The 5,922-nt window shown below is 31.9% G+C and overlaps 1 pseudogene; it reads left to right on the top strand.

Moving 5' to 3' along the window:
• The first annotated feature begins 317 nt into the window (after positions 1 to 317).
• On the top strand, positions 318 to 5,401 carry LOC126720509 (protein SUPPRESSOR OF K(+) TRANSPORT GROWTH DEFECT 1-like; annotated as a pseudogene).
• The last annotated feature ends 521 nt before the right edge of the window (positions 5,402 to 5,922 follow it).

Here is a 5,922-nt window from a genome sequence, read left to right as displayed (position 1 = left end):
CAATACCATTGCTGATCCGGGGCAACAAAAAAAAAAAGATGCCCTTGGTGGCAAGGCATTGGTGAGAGGTGGAATAGAGAGAGATAAAACAGAGAGATGGAGCAGAGGGTGAGATAGTAATGTAATTTGTAGTTTTTTGAAATATTTATAATAAAAAAGTGTGAAAATTTGTGTAAAGTTGTTTAAAAACTGGAAATGTGTTCTTTATCCTACCAAACGGAGCCCTAGTATTTTGGTGCTAAAAAAATCTTTTTAACACCTTGGTGATTTTTCTTCTTGGGAAAAATTACCATTTGAGCTCCTGTTTAGGGAATTGAAAACCATGGAAGGCTATATTGCTATATGATCCACCCGGGACAGGGAAGACCGACGTGGCAAACGCGATTGCAACAGACGCAGGCTCAGCTTTCTTTAGGTAAATATTTATATTTTGACCAATACCAATACATTGCAAGCAACTGGATTACAATAACTGATAATTATGCATGGCAAGAGAAGAAAGAACTAATCTTCATCTTCTAAATGGTAATACATATTGCTAATTGCACTGAATTGTGATTCTTATATTTTGAAGTCTATGTGGCTTTTCTTCTCCATGTTTCAGTTTTCCTGCATAATTTCTATGCAAATTAACTCGTGACTTACGCAGCAATTCACAATCACATACTATTCTTATTCTCACCCATTTTCTATAGATTTTACTTGCTATTAAAGGCCTAGAGTAGAAATACAATGTCCAATAGTTGAAATGATGGACAAAAAGTATTCTTGTTGAAATGTAAGATATTTGAGTTTCAGCAAATGTGGACTTGAGGGTTTTCTGTTTGTCTTTTTAATGGAGCCTTGAGTTCTTAATATTTTATATTGTTGACACAGCTTAATTTCTTACTTCATATGGTTAGATCTTTGAGTACTTTCATATGCTTTTTCATTGCAGTTATCACATTATTGGAATGTGTTGAATTTCTTAATTCATCATCTACGCCATTATGCTTCAATTGATTCACATCTACGATTGTTTTGATGTCTACTTCTTCCAATTAGTTATTTAGGGGTGCATTATTACAACTCATGTACAAAATTCCCATAGATGTAGATGTGTTTGCTCTGTAATCATTCCATATAGATGGATTGTTGCCAACACAATTACATGTGTACTGTCTATACACAGTGTTTTGGCATCGAACATTGTGTCCAAATGGATGGGAGAAGGTGAAAAGAAAGTCTCAAATTTTTTCAATATGCTCATGATGAAGCTCCATCCATTATTTTTATTGATGAAATTGATTCCTTATGTGGCCCGCGAGGTAATGATAATGAGAATGAAGCCTCTCGACGAATCAAAACAGAATTTCTTGTACAAATGCAGGTAATATGTTTTCCCTGGTAATAGATTAGAGTGATTTTTTCCAAGAATTTTTATATAATATAATTGATATGCTTAGATTAATTGGAGCAAGTAGTTTGTCAATAACTTATTGAGTTTATTACTATTCTGTTGGGTATGAATTTTTTACATTTCATGATATGAGTTGCAAGGCATCTTGTTGAACATTTTTATACTTAAAATGGAATTGAGGGATTTGATGGAAAATTTAAACTATTGGTAACCTAACTGTAAGGTATTTAAGCTTAAGCAACTTGAAATCATGTATGTGGTCCAAAGAAGGATGTGATTTCTTTTGAACTTTAGGTTTTAGTTTTTCTTTTTGATTTTTACTCTTGTGCATGCCTAATAAGTGGAGGAGAAGTACTTTGATACCTATCTACAAGAACAAGGGAGATATTTAAAATTGTATAAATTACTATGGAATTAAACTTATGAGTCACACTATAACATTTGGAAGAGAATAATTGAATGTAAGTTATGACAAGAAACAACAACATTAGAGAATCAATTTGGTATTATGTCCGGACAATCTGCCATGGAAGTTATTTTCTTACTTAGACATCTTATGAAAAAATATAGAGGCTTGTAAATATCTTCATCTGGTCTTTATTGTTCTTGAGAAAGCACATGATATGGTCCCTAGAAAAGTTATGTGGCAGGTTTTGGAAAAGCAAGGCTGATGCAGACAAGAAAGAGTTTAACGGAATACAAGATTAAATATCAAAAGAATCAAGATTTGTGGTCTAGTTATGATTTCATACTTTCTTCACAAATTTCATAGGTTGTTTTAGTTATTATTGAGTCTTAGTATTATGTTTTTATGGTTAAAAACTTACTGGTTTAGTTTTAATAAAATAAGAGTAGTTTAGTAATTTCCAAATTTTCTGGAATTGGCTGTCCTGGAGGCCGGTGAGTCTTCTTTTATGTTTTGAGTCCTTTCCTATTTGGTTTAGAAGTTATTAAATCCTTTTTGGTTTGTTATTAGTATTCTTTGTCATCCTAGGAATAGTTTATTTATAAGGCTATATTGTATTCAATAATATTCATAAAGTGATTGATTAACAAAATTCGTGTGGTTTATTTTAAGCCTTGAGGGTGTGATTGCCTTCTCGTACATAAGTTTGATTATTTAGGAAGACATAGATGTGATTGCCTAGTGTTTTATCTATTTTGTTTTTTGTTTAAAACTCTGTTTTAGGCTTTTAGCCCTAAACAACCATCAAAGATCCATTCTTTTCTAACTTGAAACCCTTAAACATTAAGAACCTTCAAGAACTCGTCAAGAAATCTAGTATAGTGCTGAATTCTAAAAGATCTCGCATCAAGAGAAAGTCCCTTGGTGTATGCTTTTTGCAAATAATATAGTCTTAGTAGATGAAACTAGAAGTGGAGTTAATGTCAAGATAGAAATTTGGGGAGATGCTCTAAAATCTGAAATTTTTTTATTAAGTAAATCTAAAACAGAGTACATGGAATGCAAGTTTAGTAAAAGTGTACATAGAGCTAGATGAAGGGGTTGTAAGATTTGATAGTCAAAAGATGGTAAAGAACAAGAGCTCCCAATATCTTGGATCAATAATTCATAAAAGGTGGAGAGATTGAAGACAATGTAAAGCAGGATGGATGAAGTGGAGAAGCGCATAAAAAGTATTTTGTGATCGCAGAGTGCTTATTACATTAAAAGAAAAATTTTATAAAACTGCTATAAGACCAACTATCCTCTATGGTACTAAATGTTGGGTTGTTGGGAAGAAACATATTTATACAATGATTTTAACTGAAATGCAATAGTTAAGATTGATAAGTGAAAATAGATAGAAGTATAGGATTTTAAATGAAAAAAATCCACTTAAAGATTGAGTTTGCTTCTAACGATGAAAACATGAGGGAGAGTCACTTGAGATGGTTTGATCATATTCAGAGGAGAGTGACTAATTCACTAGTAAGAAAAATAGTAAAGGAAGACCAAAAATAAAATTAGTAGAAGTAGTTAAAAATGACATCAATTAAGGAAGTGATATAAAATATTACTTTGAATAGAATATAATGGAAGACAGGAATATATGTATCCGACTCTAGTTTATTTGTTGAAGATCCATAATCAACCCCAAAAAAAATTGCTTTTTTTTTTTTTTTTTTTTACTCTTGTATACATCCCATGCACTATGTTCTATTATTTGTGATTTTAATTAAATCTATTAATTAATTAAAAGAAGAGGAATCATTAACATACAATTAATAGAGGAGAAAATGACAAACCATTTCCTTGTAGCCTTGTTGGCCTTAAAATGGCTGGCTAGTTTGCAATGCAGTTCATAATAACTTTATGTTTTATTAGATAGTTAATCCATAGCACTATCTTGCATTGTTTCCTTCCACTTATCTACATGTAATATTGAAATAGAAATTTTCTTTAATACATTTCAGGCTGTATCCAACGATGCGAAAAATGTTCTTGTTCTTGCAGCCACAAATACTCCTTATCATTTGGATGTGGTGAGAAAAAAAATACCACCCTTCTAACCTACGGCCATGTATTGAAAATATTTTATGGTCTACAATGCTTTAGGTTTGAGGCTAATGCTAAGTTAATTAACGTAGGCCATCAGGAGGCGTTTTGATAAGCGAATCTATATCCCTCTCCCAATTTGAAGGCAAGGGAACAAATATTTAAGGTACTTCAGTTTCGTAATGCAATGCATTTGGAAAATCAAAGGAATGTAGTTATAAACCCATTGTGATTAATGCTTTTGTTGTTTATCTATGTCTTGTTTAATATCCTCTAGTTTTTTAATTTGAGCAGTGGCATATTGGGGAAACTCCTCATAACCTTGGTACAGAGGATTTTCAGTATTTAGCAAGCAAAACAGATGGTTTCTCTGGTTCAGATATATCCGTTTGCATTAAGTATCAATTTTACACTTTTACATTAGGTGTCAGCATTTCCTCAAAGTGATTATATGGCTGAAAACTGGTAGTTACTTGTAGGTTAAAATGCACTATATCAGCCTGTTCGTGCAACTCTTGATGCTGAATTCTTCAGAGAATATTCTCCAGGCATGTGGGTCCATTGCGAAGGTGATCACCCAAAAGCTGAGAAGTGTACCTTCGAGGAACTTAAAGCAAAAGTCGAAGCTCCAAAGGTATGGATTAGCTAGGAAACTGATGTTCAACACATGAAATCATTCCAATAAATCATGTTTATGGTTGAGTATTAGTAACTAATAAATAAATTTCTTGAACATATGTAGATTGTCCTGACTTTAGTAGTTAGTTAATTTATGGAAAATAGGATTGAAGAAAAACGCAAAAGAGGGGAGGGGATTAGTGTACTGGAAAGAAAAATAAAAAAGAGCATGTCTCATTCAATTGCATTGATTCATGTTTGGTGTTGATTTTCTCTTCTCATTAATATAGGCGGATTCTTTTTTTTTTTTTTTTTTCAAGTTCAGTATTTGTGGTAGTATTTTTGTAGACCCCTATGTTCACTTTGAATTTTCATATTCGTGTGTCTGGGAATTGATGACTTGCAGATCCAGCTACCACCCAACACAAAAGCAGATTTTGATAGTGTGCTTGAGAAACAAAAGCCAACTGTGAGTAAAGCTGAAATTGTTGCGTGTGAGAAATTCACCAAGGATTTTGGGATTGACGGTTAAGGGCGAAAAATGTAGAGGCAGATATTATTATTTCTGAAGTTTCTTCCAATTGTGTTTCTAATTATGTTTTTTTTTTTGGGGGGTGGGTGGTAAAAGTATTTGTTAACCATATGCTAGTGTTTTGTGAATTTATCTGGGTTAGACATTTGTCAGTATGGATAGAAGCTTTCTAGCCCCAGAAAAAGAGCAATAAACTAGCTTGTCCAACTTTTTATTTTAATAAAAAAGCAATAAACTAGCTTCTTTTTTTCTTTTCTTTTTTTCAAAAAAAGTTAATGTTAACTTTTTTATGTATTTGAACTTTTACTGACTTCTGACAAATGAGAAACTATATATGGGATGACATAGTTAAGTGTTGTGAATGTGATCTGCCATGTCATGTGATGCCATGGGAGTGTTCCAGAAAATGTAGAGAAATGAGTCATTGGATTATAGGTAATCTATAAATACATAATTGAAATAGTTAGGAATTTAGGATAGACACGTTTTTAAAAGCTCAAGTGTCTCTTTGGGAACAACTTATTTAACTTTTTACTAAAAGTGTGCTAAAGTATAATTTTACCTTAAAAAAGTGGAAAAAATGATGTTTTAAAAAATTGTATATAAAAGCTAAAAGTTAAAACTTAGCTTATAAGTTAATACCAAACAAAAACTTTAGTGAGAGAGCGATAGCCTTTTTTTTAATAAGGTGAAGGGTATGTTTGGACATTTATTTATTGAAAATTTTTTAAAAGATTCCTTTTGGGACATTTTAAAATATAATAGAGTCTAACAATTTGGGACACAGAATAGCAAAGAAGTGAAATTTAAAAGACAACAAAATTGAAAGAAAGAAACATAAAATTTAGGAACGAGAAGTAAGCATAAAAGAGG

Source organism: Quercus robur, chromosome 4 (genome assembly GCF_932294415.1).
Source record: "Quercus robur chromosome 4, dhQueRobu3.1, whole genome shotgun sequence".
NCBI lineage: Eukaryota > Viridiplantae > Streptophyta > Magnoliopsida > Fagales > Fagaceae > Quercus > Quercus robur.
Note: the sequence above shows the minus strand (reverse complement) of the source record. Positions and strands in the feature narration are given on the sequence as shown.